The 17,855-nt window shown below is 42.2% G+C and overlaps 1 pseudogene; it reads right to left on the bottom strand.

Moving 5' to 3' along the window:
* Positions 1-15,468: 15,468 nt before the first annotated feature.
* LOC149217819 (12-oxophytodienoate reductase 7 pseudogene) lies at positions 15,469-16,170 on the bottom strand (annotated as a pseudogene).
* Positions 16,171-17,855: the final 1,685 nt, after the last annotated feature.

Genomic DNA, 17,855 nt, shown 5'->3' with positions numbered 1-17,855 from the left:
TTGATCGAACGCTAGATGTGCACCTTCAAAACCGCTTCTTTATGTCATGCTACATCTACCTACTCCTTAAGCGCTTTTGCCTATTGCATCTACACAAGCCTCTATGTAAGGGCCACTATCTGCGCGATCACTTTTATACCATCATATCTTTTCTTCAGCTCACGTGCCTATGTTATTAAGCATTGTATGTTTAGGTCCTCCTGTAGAGTGGTGAGGACCTGAAATGACTCTTCCAACATTTTGGTGGAGTCCTTTACTGCACCGCTGATCTCCTCCATCCGTGATGAAATGGCATTGGCACGCTATTCCCTTACCTTAGGACGAGTTGAATGTTGCGCCTTCAATCATAGCTCTACTATCTGGATGCTCAGCTCTATCTAAACCTTAGCCATCTCTTCTCATACCTCATTGACCCCTGCTAATAACCTGTGGATGCGCACCTCTGTTGGTGCCTCTACTGGGATGGCCAACTCAGGGACCATCTGGCAGGCCTCCTCAAGCACCTACACCATCTTCCAGTTCTGTGCCACTACCTCGTCGCATTGCGGGCTTAGTTGTTCCATATTAATTTTCTTCTCACTCAGCACCTGTAGTGCACAACCCTCCCTAGCCTGCAGTTCTGAAGTTACTCCATCCTGCAGGACATAGAGTGTCTCCTGAGGGAGTGCAGCCATGTTGATCCCTACTCCATTCAACGCACTGACCGTAGGCTTGTCGACCTCATTCTCTCTAACCAATGCCCCCTCTGGAAGCACTATGGTGTTGGTCAAGAGGGCACACTGTTGTGGGGAAAAATGCCTATGCAGGACGATCCTATCCACCTAAGGTGTGACAGTGCCTTAGCAACAAACAGAGACAGCTATTCTAGTATCCTTCCTTTATGAATTAAGAATGAAGAGAGATGGATGGACTAACCGGTGTCTTCCGTTAGTCCCTCGATCCAGTTTCTCTTCTCTTTGAGAGTTCCCAGCTACTTGCCTTCTCGCTCGCCCAGCTTCAACAGGTTTCTGCAAGATCACAAGAAGAGAACACTACACAAAGACATGGATTCATATTCATAACTAGTTCAGGATTAGAAATAAACTAAACATACTAATGCAATCATTCATAAAAGATACATCAGTATATAGGAGAAACCAAGATAGCTTTGTTGATGAATAACAAGGTTCAGGAAGAGGTACAACGAGAGGGCTCCAATCCAGCATCTTCTTCCCAGCGAATGAAATTCCTATCTTCACCTTCCCTCAAAGCATTAAGCACCCAATGATTCTAGACTCAAACCAACAACAATTCTTTGCAATAACAAAATTCCAGCCTCTAGATCTCATGGAGGAGAGATCCATATATAGATGTTTGGAGAGAGGATGAGTCAACTTGAGATTTGACTAGTGTCCTCTCCCTCTGTCAGTTCTTGCTTCCACTTGGAGGTTCTTGCTTCCACTTGGAGATTGAGAACCTCTTACTCATCACTAGTCGAATTCACTGAGGCAAGTGTCATTGAGGAAGATTCTGGAAGCTTCCAGGGTCTTGACACCTTGTTGAATGAACTTGCCATTTGTCAATTCCCGCTCAGCGCACCCTGGTAGTGCTTCTACCTGCGTTGCAGTGCAGGTAGCCAGTGCAGACTTTGCATTTCAGCGCAGATAGCTAGTGGAGCCTCTGAATTGATCCTGAATTGACTTGTTTTTGAGTAGTTTCTGGTGGAGAACTTCTGTGAATTGTTGTGGTTTGTTAGCCTTGTTCCTCTAGGGGTAGGAACAACATGTTTAGGGACTTTGGATCCCTTAGATTATGGACATTTCATGCTCAATGTTGTAAGGCACAAAAATGTCTATAACAGTTGCCCCCTAAAGTATGAGGCCGTTTATCGGGTGAAATTCTTTGTCAGGAGGATCCAAAGTTCATTCATTGCTGGGAGGAGACCTCTAATACAATACAATACAATACATTATTTTTCATACTGCTTTCATGATCTAGCTGAGGCGAGCATTTCCATGCTCAACTTTATAAATTCATTTTTCTGTACATATAACAGACAATCGTCTGATGGTAGACTGATAATTTTGATGAAATTATCATCCTTTGGGTAGGATGATTATCTGTTGCAATGATGTACATGTCAATGTCTTTATCTTTCTTGAATATATATCGCAGCCCGGATGGATGAAACTAGATCCGGGGTCTTCAAACACGTTTGATCTTCACTCTAAGTACAAGTCGATCCATGTGAGAAATGTTCTGAAGTCGAACATGGAAAGACATCGCTTGATTACCGGTCGATGAGGTAAACCGTTAACAAGCGCGAGAGGAATCACCGATAATGATAATGACCCTCAAGGTACTGCAGTAAAATTCACGTGGTGTGAATAAAGGACTTGGCGTCGAACACCACGCAAAATCTTTCGGTCGAAGGTCATTGATGTATACCTGTCGCCGGAAGTGAGAAACTTGCCATTGAGGCATGCAAGCTTCAAATTACTTAAGGGGTTGTTCCTAGATCAAATTCTTGGATAATGAGCTGATGTCGACAAGAAGCGATCTGTCAAAGGAGGGCCTTAATGAATCCCACATCAGTGATACGGAACAGAGAAAGTGATTTTGATGGAGGTGAAAATGATCTGATGACATATGATTCAGGGTGGCGGTCATGAAAGGATGAAGGATAATGTATGGCAGTGGATGGGACACGGTTGACTCCTCTGAACGACTTCTCTTGAACATATGGCGACACTTATGCGATGGATCGGTAGCATTACCCCAAATATGGAGGGTATGGCGAGACCATGGTGATGTGACCGGTGAATGAAACAACCCAACCCGACTGTGGTACGGAGGAAAAGTGTCATGTTCAAGAGCGACTTGCTACCATCAAAGTTTTCTTGAGTTTCTCCCATTTTTTCCCCAGTCATTGCTGACCAGTACCTCTTTATTTTTGTCAAGATTGAGGAGGATAACATATGCTTGTTTTATAACTTGCCCTTCGGGCAAGCCCATCGCTACGTTTTAACGAGCCTAGCGATAGTGAAACTCGTTCTCATCTAAAGACAAGTTTGTCGCTATTTAATGCTTTTAACGAGTCTAACGACAAAGATAACTCAGTCCTTTTCATTTTTAGAGAGTCTAAAAAGGTACGTAAATTCAACTCCGAAAGTCCTTTTTCGTCATCTAATCCCTTAAGTCTGAAAAAGTATAAAACAATACAAAAGGGATGAGTTTTCGATAGTTTTAACGAGCCGAACAAAACAAGCGCTCGATCTTTTTGTGCAATAATCCCTCAGGTCCAAAAAGATTAAAATCTAGAGGAGGGATAGCACTTCCGGTCGCTTTAACGAGCTGGAAGGCCAAAACTCGGCAATCTTTTCATATTTTGCGAGTCAGATGAAAAGAGCTTAAAGAAGACTCGTCTTTTGAGGAACGAGTGATAAAACGGGTTAGCAGCTGATTCCAGGTACGACTTGGAATTTTCCAATCACGGCAGTGTCACAAGGATGGCTAGTGAAATCACTCTTCGCAGCTGTTTCTCAAAATGGGTAAACAATCATATGGAGGTGAACGATCGGCCAATGGAAAAGTGGAGGTGACGGTGCAAACATGACCAAGGATTTAATGGGTGATGATATTACATTCACTATGGTTATTTACCAGGATAGTTCATTTTTTAATGAGCTTAAACGCGGGTGGAAACATTTGCTCGATCTTATGTTTATTTTTTAACGAGCATGAACTATGCGCTAAAACTGCTCGGATCTTGCGTTTATTTTTTAACGAGCATGAACTGTGTGCTAAAACTGCTCGATTAATCCAGTCATATGATAAGAATGTCTCATTAAGATTCTATTTTTTATGGAGCTTCATCTCACAAAGCTTTGCTCTGGATCCTTTTGTTATGCGAGTTTGGAAACGACTAATCCTACGAGTTTAAAGGGTTAGACCTACAGGTTTAAAGGGAGGACCTAAAAATTTAAAAAAAATAAATAGCCGCCCCTTGCTTGCACTTCAAAAGGTTTTCATGCCCCCAAGCATAAAGTACGATTTCAGGGTTACCCCTTCTTAGTCCAATATAACATTTGTTTTACCGGGAGAGGCCTACCTCTTTCAGGTTACCCAAAGATTGTCTCGTTAATCTTTCAAACAAAACACTTCTTCGGCGATGTCTACCGAAATAGACAAAGGTGAGAGACTCCATCTGTCAACTCACATAAATTTGACAAAAGAATCTTATTCTAGAATAACCCTCTTCCAGCATGAGCGGGGTACAGACTAGTCATATTCTCCCGCGGAAACCTACCCTATACCCAAAGTTTTCCTGCCGAAGCAGACCAGGACGCATGCCCCCTGGGTTCCAGTCATATCCTCCCAGATTACTCACGCTCATCAGGAGGACGGACCGTGGGTTGAGACATTTCTTGCGTGAAGAGATCATTTAGGGATGGTATATGACTATTTGCGATGCGTGATCCGGGAAATGAAAGTTGGTCCACGAGCTTGACCACTCTTCCTTCGTGCGGAAAACACATTACTCTAAAGAGTGAGGAGATGATGGCTTCCATGCGATATATATAGTCTCGTCCAAGGAGTAGGTTATAATCCAAGGGTCCTTGAATGACCATCTCGTTCATTTGAACGGTCTTCCCTTTCATTGTTATAGGCACATTGGGGAGGATCCCTAAAGGTCGACTGGTTCCTTTATCAAAGCCTGTCAGATTTCTCATTTCAGGCAAAAGCGCTGGCGAACCAAGCACTTTCCAAGAAATAGAGGAAAGGATACTCATAGATGCCCCCTCATCAATGATGGTGCCAGCCATCACCATTCTGTACATTTGAACGATAATCCTGAATGGTATGCTTGCTGGCAAATGGGGTCTGCCTAGTTGGTTCCAGTCGAAGGATACAACTAGGTTGCTTGGTGGTGGGACCGAATAGACGACCGGGTATGACTCTGACGAAGTTCCTTCCTGTGATAAAGGAATGGGCAAATTGCCCCCTTGTTCATCGGAGTCTGTGTTGACGAAGAGAATTTGGACGGTGTCGTCTTTATTCTCCTCTGTGATGGTATCATTCGAAGATAGAGCCTCTGAAGGAAAAACCTGGTCAACTGCCGCCTCAACCTTTTGACTTTTGTCAGGTATGGATTCAGACAGTTCATCCTCAATGATAGGTGCTTCGGCTGACCACCTGAGCAGGCCATCCGGGTTCTCAACTGGTGAAGGACTTGGCAGGAGTTTTTGATATCCAGGAGGAAGTTGTGCTCGTAAAATCGGGCGATCTTCCAAAACTCTTTTAGCCTCGTCTAAGAAGGGACAACGGTGGATGGCATGGTCGCCTTCACACAGTTTGTAGGGAAATCTAGCTTTCCCCCTCTGTCCTATGGCTTCACTTTCACTAGTTGACAGTGTGCTGTCAACATGGCTATCAGAGGTTGACGCCACCGAATTGTGCAAACGGGGAGACCAGTCCCTTAGTATCTGAGGGATGCAAGGACAATCTCTGTGGAAGTGGTCTCCCTTGCATATGACACATGGCGATTTAGGCCTAGTCAGTGTTGTGTGTGGATTTTTGTCAGATGACACTTGTTTGCCCCCAATCGCTTTTGGCTCCTTCTTCTTCTTCTCTTTCTTCTTCTTTTCCTTCTTCTCCTTAGGAACTTGGTTTTTTGTTTTACCAGCTCCGTCAAGCGAAGAGGAAGGAGGAGAGGAAGAATTAGATGAAGTAGAAGGCTGGCGGGCAACTCTGGTCTGGTCTAACTGTTGATTCGACTGTGCAGGAATAGTGGTGTTCTGAACGACATTGGTTGAGAAGAGCCAGACTGGCAAGCAAATTGTCAGTCCTGGAAGCGACAATGTGGCCATGTGGGGCGCACCAACATCTCCCCAAGAGGAGAAGGGACTAGGATTTCCACCAAGGGGAATTCCTTGGTTGGTGTGCTCCATGTTCTCAACCTAAAGATCAACGCGGGAAGAAGGGGTGATTGTTCCGTTTAAAATAAATTTTAATGACACTTTAGACATAACTTGCTTTTTCAATTTTAAAGAGTCGAGTAAAAGCTAAAGATGACTCTAGTCTCCTTCGATGTTTTAACGAGCCCGAAGTGACAAATGCTCGGATGGAATTTTTCCGTTATAGAGTCTGAAAAAGGCCAAAAGGAACTGCTCTGGAGTTCTAGGTAGAGGGTGTGCCAAACTTTTCGCAAAACTGCAGAATACTTTTTAAGGTACGGGCGGTCTATCTTCCTGAATGCTGTGTTCAGTGCATTGCGATTAGTAGGGCGGCCAACACGGCTTCCTAAGGATAGAGGTTTTATGCCTATAGGGGTCTTCCAATATATACGTGACGGTACATGGGAGCACAATCCATACTGGCGCTATCATCCCTCAGGAGGAATCACCCACCATCAGCAAGATCGACAGTCACCAGGCTTTATGACGCCGGAACACGTCTCTAGCCTAGACCTCTATGTTGTGCGTTAAGTTACAAAGAGTTGTTAAGTTCATTCAATTTATTTTAGGTTGATCTTTTTAGAAGTTTGACTTTTGAGGTTCACCACGAGATGTATGATACAATTCCTAAATGCAGTCTAAAGATGATAAGAAAGCTTTATATCTTTTCAACTATGAAAATCCTAGCTACAAAGGGAAAAGAAAGACACCATCTTTTCTCAAATAGCAATCAGCACACTCTAATGCACTTTTCCTAAATCAAACATGCAAACTATCAAGATGCAAATGCACAATGCAGGTGTTTGTTTTCCACTTTCTTAATATTGATGCCTAAAAAGAAAGCTTTTTGTACAACTTTGAATTTGCTTTTAAATGACAAATACAAACAAGTTTGCTTTTTCGAAACCAGAAAGGGTAGAAGAGATTACAACACTTAACGATTTTCGAAATGAATACTTGTTTTGACACTTAAAAGAGACAAACTCAAACCAAAAGCAAAAGTAAATGTATAATCAACTGTAAACAGCCAATGAACTCTCTCCTAAGATCACAACCAACAGATCTGAATCAAGGGCTACAAGATGACTATTTCACTCTTGCAAAGGAAAAATGTAAATGACGCCACAAACACATAAAAACACTCACAGTCTTTTTGTACAAAAGGAGGTGGAATTTAAGTAGAGAAGAGAAGTTATCAGACAGGTACCTATGCTGGTTACAGGCTGCAAAAATCAGAGATCAAAACAAGGCAAAACAGAGCAGAGAACCGCAACTGCACAAGGCCTAACTTGATCAACGCACCCTCATCACAGAGGTTTTGACATTCAGCGCAGGTAGCGTTCACGGGACCTGCGTTGAAATGCAGAACCTCTTCACAGGGTTTGCGCTGAAGGAGAAACGAGAGTTTCTCACTGGGTTCTGGGTCACAGTTTGCTGTTTAATCTAAAGTTTCAGGCCAAATCAAAGCAACAAGCAAGGTAAAATCAAAGGGATGCTTTGAGGAAGGGCTAAGATCTATCACAAAGGATCATCAAATCATTTGTGAGTCCATTGTTTAGATCATAGAAAGATCCAGTGATTGGATCAACGCAGCAACTATCTATTTTGCATCTGAGAATAGCAGATGCAGTTCGATTATTGCTGTTGAGTCTATGAAACAAACAATGATAGAGACACAAATAAAATGACTAAACAGATCTCCCCAACGGAGTCGCCAATTTGTTGTGGGGAAAAATGCCTATGTAGGACGATCCTATCCACCTAAGGTGTGACAGTGCCTTAGCAACAAACAGAGACAGCTATTCTAGTATCCTTCCTTTATGAATTAAGAATGAAGAGAGATGGATGGACTAACTGGTGTCTTCCGTTTGTCCCTCGATCCGGTTTCTCTTCTCTTTGAGAGTTCCCAGCTACTTGCCTTCTCGCTCGCCCAACTTCAACAGGTTTCTGCAAGATCACAAGAAGAGAACACTACACAAAGACATGGATTCATATTCATAACTAGTTCAGGATTAGAAATAAACTAAACATACTAATGCAATCATACATCAAAGATACATCAGTATATAGGAGAAACCAAGAAACCTTTATTGATGAATAACAAGGTTCAGGAAGAGATACAACCCAGAGGGCTCCAATCCAACATCTCCTTCCCAGCAAATGAAATTCCTATCTTCACCTTCCCTCAAAGCATTAAGCACCCAATGATTCTAGTCTCAAACCAACAACAATTCTTTGCAATAACAAAATTCCAGCCTCTAGATCTCATGGAGGAGAGATCCATATATAGATGTTTGGAGAGAGGATGAGTCATCTTGAGATCTGACTAGTGTCCTCTCCCTCTGTCAGTTCTTTCTTCCACTTGGAGGTTCTTGCTTCCACTTGGAGATTGAGAACCTCTTACTCATCCCTAGTCGAATTCACTGAGGCAAGTGTCATTGAGGAAGATTCTGGAAGCTTCCAGGGTCTTGACACCTTGTTGAATGAACTTGCCATTTGTCAATTCCCGCTTAGCGCACCCTGGTAGTGCTTCTACCTGCGTTTTAGTGCAGGTAGCCAGTGCAGACTTTGCATTTCAGCGCAGACAGCTAGTGGAGCCTCTGAATTGATCCTGAATTGACTTGTTTTTGAGTAGTTTCTGGAGGAGAACTTCTGTGAATTGCTGTGGTTTGTTAGCCTTGTTCCTCTAGGGGTAGGAACAACATGTTTAGGGACTTTGGATCCCTTAGATTATGCAAATTTCATGTTCAATGCTGTAAGGCACAAAAATGTCTATAACACACACATCATTTCCTCAGCTGCAGTTGTTCCTACTACAAGGCTATTCGAGAGAGTACTAGCTCGTACCTGCAACTCCTGTATATGTTCCCGGAGGGCCCCCAACACAATGTGATTCTCCTTTGCGAGCTGCTGGAGGGCCTCCACGATGGTGTCACGCAATGTCTCCCCTATATCATGGAGATCTCCTTCGGTGAGAGTAATCGGGTCGAAATATGTCTTATAAGGTTTCGACTTCTTTCATGGCCCCACCTGCTCTCTCAGATGTTGGCACTTCAACTATGTGGATATTGTTTCTGGGTCCGCGACACCTTCCTCCGTCTTGGGCTCTTCCTTAGGCGAGGGAGACTTATGGCCCTTATGCTCCTTCTCTACTGCCTGTTGCTATTCTGCTGCTGCTTTCTGTTGTTTTGTTGCTGCCTCGTTCCTTCTTTTCCTTGCCAGCTGCACCATTTGTAGTTTTGCTTCTTCGTTTTTCCTCTGCGTAGTGGACTTCGCAGATTCCACTGCGGAGCTGGCTGGAGCACACCACTCCAGCAGCCACGACTCAAACATAGTGAATATGGCTTCGTTCGTGGCCAGGTAGTGGAGCTCATTCCATTTCTTTGCGGGGTCCTTGCGCACTCTGATATATATGTGATGGAAGACTACCTTGAACTCCACGAAGCTCTGCAGACAGTGGGTGATAACTGTGGCTTGTGGTTAATCCCCATTCTGATGTTCATCTCCATGAACACTGAGAATATTTTTCTATCTCTGATTCTCTTCACATCTTTAGTAGTCCACAATGAAGCGTACTTCGTTACCTCTAGAATATCCTGCGCAATTATGGGGAACTGGCTGTCTTGAGAAAATTCCCAAGCCACCAGCACTATGGGCAGCAGATGCCATGCATAGTGGAAGGCTTTCCCCTAATCCTGTGCCTCGCTGCAATTCTCCAGCAACTCCTTACATAGGTACTCCAACCAATTAAACTGGATGCCCTTTGCACATTGCGCGACAAGTGCTACCACCAGCGTGGGCACCTCATCTGCACGACACTTTCACATAGCCTTGCTAGCCAATATCTAGGTCGCAAATTTGACTGATTTATTGTTGATATTGGAGATCACGTACCCTCTCTTCTTCTTCTCCAGCTTGAATTTTTCCTTCATGGCAAAGTCAATGCTCTTACCCTCCAAAATATCCGCTGGGTCCTCTCCCTTGCAAAGGAGTCGGATAGTTCTATGAATCAGGTTGTCCGTGACGGGGATGGGCTCCTCTAGCCACAAACGCCCATCATGCACTAGGTAGAGTAGCTACCTGATGATGAAGATAGTTATTGGGACGCGATGGTAATGCAGCACCCAGAGCAGGTTCGACAACCTTGCTTTCTCTACTCCGCGCAACCACTTGTGCAGCTCCAACTCTACGACTCCCATCGTAGTGTTTTTCTTTGGCTTCATGAGCTGCTCGGTTGCCAAGTGTGGGAAATTTTTGTTGTCCATGAGACCCTAGTCTTCAAACTTTAGACTCGGCACTTGTCCCAAGGGCGCTCCTTAAAAAACGATATCGTCAAGTAGCAGCGGACTCTAGAGAGATCTCTTGCTCTCATCTAGGTCCTTGGGCACCCTTGCCTTTCCCTTCTACGGAGGAACATACATGGAAAGCTTGGTTAGAGGGTCTGCGCCCTCGGTTGCCTCCTCCATGTCTTCGTCCTCCTCCTCTTCGACAAGGATTTCCTCAAGGTATTCCTGCTCTTCATTAGTTTCCAGATTCGTTGCTCTCCCCTTTTCTTCCATGGTCAGTTTAGTTCGCAGCGGGTTTCTAGGGGACACACGCATTGGGACCATGGATTGCTTATCCTTCATGGGTCTCAGCGTGCGTGGTGATTTAGGGATTTGTGTGATTATCTTGGCACTCTCGGGGGCATCTCCTATTGTCATCGCCTGTGCAGCCTCTTCAATGGTCATTCCGTCGATATCCATGGCTTCCTCTGGTGTGGTCATATTGTTGTTCCAAAAATATCCCAACAGCTCAGGTAAGTGCTCACGCAATGCCTTCAACTTCAAAACATCAAACATATCTGGGTTCATAGATCTCTGGGTGCACAATAGATCAATTCTCAAATGGCCAAGTGTTGTTTGCTGGGTAGCCTTTTGCAATTTATAGCGCCTTTTGAATTCGAATTGTACCATTCCCCCTAAATTGGGTTCATTAATGCTCCCTTGGTAGAATATTTTCCCAAAGCTAGACCATAAATCCTACCTTAAATTCCTGCCACCCACTCCATTTGGTCTCACACCAAGAATCACGTCGTGAATAGTGACTGTCACTTTCCAACCGAGCCGTGCAATAGTGCAGCTACCCTTGCGTTGTCGCAGATGCTCTGACACTTAGCTCCTGCGCACAGTCCCGTCATCGCACAGTTCTCGGGCAGAGTAGTTTATAGTCCCACACCTCCTTTCAACTACCCGGAGCACTAAGACTATGCTTCCCACGGCTACTCAGGTGGCTGCGCGACCTGTCTATGGCTTTAACCATCTATCGTTTACTTCTCCTGGGATAGGTTCACCATTTGACTTCACCAACTGTATCGCGCATTTTACCAACTGCACCGCGCATTCTAAAAACTGCACTGCACCACCATTTTCTATCCCCATAGTAACATACAATTCAATCCAAGGCATCGAATGTATCAACTCTCGACAGTAGTCCCCAAATTTGTCAATGTAATCATGTGCATCCTGTTTTATCACCACAATTTTCTTATCAAGAAAGTCCTTCTTTATTCCTTCCTCAACCTTCTTGACTTCTTCTTCCGTCATGGTGCTTTTTTCCCTTAACAAAACTCTTTCCTTCATGAGTTCTTGGAGCCTAAGATCACCTTGCTGGATCTCTTCATCAGGTCCCAAGCATTCTTCTTCGAGTTCTTCCAACTGCACGATCCCTTCTTCCAAGGCTCCATGATCCATCATATCTGTGGGCGCTGCTATGCGCAAACTAGTCCTGATAGACTCCGTTGAAATTACATCGTTCACACCATAGGCCAGCCTAGAAGGCGTCTGTTCTGTCAGTTTCTTTCACATCGCCCTTTAAGCCCATAAAATTGCTAGTACACACAGGTCCCAATCACTTCGTTGCGCATTATATACAACAATGTAAACTTTGAAACGGGAACTATAAACTCAAAACGAGAACTCTGGCCCAAAAACCCCAAAAAAACCACAAAAACAGTGCTCAAAACGAAAAGTGTGTATACTGGAACGATGTTTTTTTTTTTTAGGTGTCAATTTTGCGGCTGTTTTAAAAATGGCAGTGACTACGAAATTTTCTACGAAATTTTCCTGCAAAATATAGCTTCAGAAAAAAAGCGTTGATACTGGAATAATGATTTTTTTTTAGGTGTCAATTTTGCGGCTGTTTTAAAAATGGCAGTGACTATGAAATTTTCTACGAAATTTTCCTGCAAAATATAGCTTCAGAACGAAAGTGTTGATACTGGAATCGACCCGCCGCCGGTCCGGTGGGGTGGGGCGGCCCGGGGGTGCCGCCGCGTGGAATTTGTAATGTGGATCGTCATTTGATGCGTGGAATTGGTAAAACCCAAGCTGCCCGTCAATGGAGAATGTCTGCGTCTTTTCACTTTGCCGAGTCTCTCTGTCGCGTAGTGTCTCTCTATCCGTTGTATCGCACATACAAGCTGACATCCACCCTCGAAACCTGTAGTCGGGGATGCGAGGGGAACCTAACGTCACCTTAAAATTTTCATCAAAACCATAATGCTAACTATATATAATTGGAGTACAGACAAAATAATAGAGCTCGACCAAATATAGATATCGTTGCTCAAACATTCACATAATAAATAACAAATTTAATATATACAATTAATTTTTCAAAAACATGCTACTTGGACCATTGCTGACCTAAGAGGCATCCTTCACAGTATCATATAATAAAATACAATATATTACAATAGTCTTTAAGATTCCATGAAGTGTAATATGGTCTTGAAATACACTATACATGTGAGGACTTCCAACCAAAGGGCGTATGCATCACTAAAGAACTTATCCAATCCTAATATTTGTATTGTTCCAAAGCATAAGGGTTCAATGAATATGCACGGTTGTTTTTTAACTAAGAGCAATCATATCTATGAGAATCCTCCTATTTGAATTCTCTCATGCATCCCCCTAGCAACTTCCCCTGAATCCTTCTTCTTATTCCAAGAATGGAGGTGAGACACCTCTTTAGTCTTCCTAGTCAAAATTTGCCTCCAAAATTTCTTAGGAGCTAACTTAGAGAGGTGTAAGAGATTCCCTTGTCTTTGACGAATGTATTGCCTCTTTTTCCTTTTAGTTAGAGCTTTATATATTTTTATCTTGTCCATTTTAAGAGATTCATCAACAGCTTCCTTAATTGCTCTCCTCGCACTTTTACACTCTTTGTCATAGCATGGATTGGTTTTGCTATTTCTTTTATTATTTGATATAGGAAAATAATTTGCAAAATTTGATAACTAATTCTCTAAATCCCTTTCCAAGACTAACACTTGAAAAGTCAATTAGGTAACAAACATGCTATTAGATAGAACTATTTGTTTCTTTATTTCACCAAACCAAATTGAAAAAATAATTTTATAAATTAAAAATCAATAATACAATATTAGAAGCAGTTTAAATCTATTATTATAATCATGATGTGAAATTGAATAGCTAGATTCTTAGCACATCTAATATTCTCTTTTATTCTGCTATCAATGATATCATATTTTCCAACGTTTGATACATTGTGCAAGGCCTATCTATATAAAAGGATCATGAAATACAAAAAATGGAGAACCTTTTCCCACGAGCATGTGTGTGCTCGACACAATAGTACTTGCAACAACCATGGTTTGGAATCACATTATTATAAACAATGTCTTAGATTCAAATGCATAACTTTGTGGCGAAGGAATTTTCGAGCGAATAGATGATATACATGACAATGGAAACCATTTTTGTGTAGTAAAAGTTATTCTTAATTGGTAACTAGAATATGAGAAAAACACCCATAAGATAGGTTGCCTCAAAAGCACCCATGAAAAATTACCAAAAAAACATTTTTCTGAACCAATTACCAACAAGATGATTTCGAATAAGTAAAGGGTGCACTCAGTAGCTCTATTCCTCACACATGCGATAGAGAGATATAACTTAAGGCAAAAGACTTTTGAAAAAATGGAATCAAGAGGTGTAATGGGATGACAAGCAAATGTTTGCATTTCTCTTATATATAATCGAGTAGTTTCCAAGCCAACACTATGGAAATTTGTATCTAAACCAATTATTATGGGAATGCGATATCTCAATGTGTATTATCAATATCCCATACCAGAGACGCTGATCATGATAAAAAAATGTTATGGCTGCATATAGGTGTGATGCCGAATATGGTTCGAGTTTGTTGATGGGATTAAATTGGAATAAGAAGACATGTTATGGATTTGAAGTGAAATGGTAGAGACCACGACAAATAATTAAGGCATAGTAAGATGCAATTATATGGGGGTGTCATCTGAATGTAGAAAAAATCAGCGTGGAAATCATCAAAGGCATCATACACCAGGTTGAATGTTGATGTAGCACGAAAGGAAGAGACAGTGCGAACACAGGGCACTATGTCAACATTGTGTCAATGCCAAAGGTGATAAAAGGGTCAGCCATTTACACACAAAGCAATCGCACTATAAATATTTAAAAGGGCCTCTAGAATGTAGCTTTCATTAATCGTGACTATGTGACTTTTGTGAGTCTCATGCAATTCTCCACAGATTGTGACCTACTCTAGGACATGACTCGACGACTAGCCCAGTAACTGGTAGGTGCACCGTCAGGATACCTTGAAATTTTCATGGGAATGATCTCTGTTCACGCATTTCCATCTCTGTTATAGATATTTTTGATATTGCCAATGCAATGCCAGCACGCCAAACATTTTTATTACCGAATCAATAATGAATGTACTTTGTAAAAGAGGTGCCATCTCTTATGAGGATCATCAACGATTTAATAACCATGTTGTTCTTATATTGCATATGGCCCTAACTAAAACAATAATGACCATTCTCCGACGATTTATAAGTCATTTTCTGCAACAGACCAAGGTTAAAGTTTTAAAACATTAAAATCCAAAACATTATAATATAAAGCATCACGCCGAATCTTTAATACGGTCATGACCATAAGATATACTCGTAACACATGTCAACGTCCCATACAAAACTTGATATGATAACACAAAGTTCGGAAACAAGTTCAATTTTTCTATGTAATATATTATATCCAATATATATATATATATATATATAAACCAAATTTCCTTGAGCAAAATTCATTTACTTTGAAATTTTTGAAATCCTTGCTCATTCTAAAGTTGGGTTGAACCGCGCATAAATAATCTAAATCATTGTCTACAACTCAATTATTCCGCAAAACATTTTTTTAAGGTGATTATAAGTGCTCAATTATTCCGTTTTGATGTTATTGTTTCATGGAATGGAACGTTCGAGGGAATGGCAAGTTAGGACTAGTTAAATAATGTTAGGGTTTCACAATGTAAAGTGACGATAACATTTTAATGATTTAGTCATTTTTTAGAAATTGTGATTGTTTGTAAATAATTTATTGAGAGTTTGAGGATATAATATCAAAGCTAGTGTTTCGGGCATGCGTTTTCAAGTTAGCGATATTATCAAATATAATTTTATATTATAGATATTTTTGATCTAAAATGTTTTGCGGAATAATAAACTAGAGCTCACAAGCGTACGGGTCGATTCCGGGAATCGACCCGCCGCCGGTCGGGCGGCGCGGGGGTGGCGTTGCGGTGCCACTTTCTCTAACATAAAAAATGACCGGGGGTGGCGCTGCGGTGGCGTGGCGCTTCCACTTTCTCTAACATATCCCCCGCTCCTCATCAGTGCTCCTCTGTATTCCCCTCTCACTGTACTCCACATTCTGGCGGTCATGAATTCGGCTTCCGTCGTACCACATTGTTTTATACCTTCTCTGGTGAAGCGTGGCTCGGTGACATGCAAATAAGCCAGAGCGTAATGATTGAGGAGACGAATCAAATGGCGAGTGAGAGCCAGACAGTCGGAGTCCGTTGCCCCATTGTGGTCTATAATAGGAGACAGCCGTATGGCTGTGCGCTCCGCCCCGATCTCCTCAGCCACGGCCTCCACAATTTCGCGGGCGAAACGGCAGCGGTTCTCGATGCTTCCGCCGTATTCGTCGGTTCTGTCGTTGACGCCGTTCTTGAGGAATTGGTCGATCAGGTAACCGTGGGCTCCGTGTATTTCCACTCCATCGAACCCGGCCGATATTGCGTTTCTGGCCGCTCTACGAAACTGCTCGACTACTACAGATATTTCTGCCGTCGCGAGGGCACGAGGTTGGGAGAAACTCGCCAAGGAACCATCCGGCATCAAGATCTTCCATGGTTCTGGAATTTGCTGGTTGGTGGACGACAGTGGCGTTTCTTGGATGGGCTGATAAACTGCGTCATCAAGTAAACAAACGAGGAACTCGTTTATAACTTAATAATATACACACATTATTATTTTATAGTGGACAACAGATTCATTAGATCCCGAATCAATCATGCGTACAGAAACATTAAATGCTACAGCATTGAGAGAGATATCCCAACGACAATTTGATATTTTAAATCAAAAAAATTAAAACCAGAAAATTATATTATAGATATTTTTGATCTAAAATGTTTTGCGGAATAATAAACTAGAGCTCACAAGCGTACGGGTCGATTCCGGGAATCGACCCACCGCCGGTCGGGCGGCGCGGGGGTGGCGATGCGGTGCGCAGCGCCACCCCGCGCCGCCCGACCGGCGGCGGGTCGATTCCCGGAATCGACCCGTACGCTTGTGAGCTCTAGTTTATTATTCCGCAAAACATTTTAGATCAAAAATATCTATAATATAAAATTATATTTGATAATATCGCTAACTTGAAAACGCATGCCCGAAACACTAGCTTTGATATTACGGAGCTCCGGTATATTGCCAGTGCAGTGCCAGCACGCCAATACCGAATCAATAATGAATGTACTTTGTAAAAGAGGTGCCATCTCTTATGAGGATCATCAACGATTTAATAACCATGTTGTTCTTATATTGCATATGGCCCTAACTAAAACAATAATGACCATTCTCCGACGATTTACAAGTCATTTTCTGAGCTCGGTAACTCTTGCCATTCGTGAATTTGACTCTGTGATACACACAGATACCTATCTGAAGAAATAAAAAATGTCTATGGTGATTGGCAGCCATAATGCGGGCATGCCTTAATTTTCAATCATTTACTTGAACACGTTTGATTTTTCTCAAAACACATTCGGGACTGCAAGAAAAAAAAGTTCTCACACTCCCACACAATCAACTTTTCCACTCTTAGCTTCTCCTCACAATCAACGATAGTTTCTTCTAGTGTTCAATGTCACAATTACCAATTATCATATGTGTCCACACAAGTAGGTTCAAGCTCATTCAATTGCTTTCATTCTAGCCATACATCCATCCATGGCTCTACACATCATCATTTTTAGTAAGGGTGCCCGTGACCTCCACTCTTGTGACCCTGGTAGGAAAAATTTGCAAGTGAGGAAAGAGCTTAACTCCTTTTCTTTAAAATTAATATGGATCTGACGAAGCGGGGAATAGATCTCTGGATGGGACTACTCTTGGATAGAGCTAGAGCTTCTCTATTTCGGCAAGTTGAAGTAATCGAAATTAGTGCATCACATGTAATCATTGGTTTCTTGGATGGTGCCAAAATGGGGTCGTTTGTCTCGAAGCAATCGGTCTACCTATTAGAACTATGGAACTAAGGGGGATAATCGAGAGATACACATCCAGACCAAGAAAATCCGCTTTGATTACAATAAATCACAACCGCACTAGATGATAAGAAAGGGGTTTTATGTAATTGTTCTTATCTCGGGGTTTATAGAATGTTCTTGGAGTTATAACAAACCATTGTTCACTCGTTTCACCGATAGCACAAGGAGACAAAAAGAGGAATTACCACATTACTGTTACCAATTACCACATGCAATTGTTGTGTAATGTCATATGAGTATCGCGCTGTATCA

This window comes from Pinus tabuliformis, chromosome 1_1 (assembly GCF_031772625.1).
Source record: "Pinus tabuliformis cultivar Carrire ecotype Pingquan chromosome 1_1, CPIR1, whole genome shotgun sequence".
Taxonomy (NCBI): domain Eukaryota; kingdom Viridiplantae; phylum Streptophyta; class Pinopsida; order Pinales; family Pinaceae; genus Pinus; species Pinus tabuliformis.
Note: the sequence above shows the minus strand (reverse complement) of the source record. Positions and strands in the feature narration are given on the sequence as shown.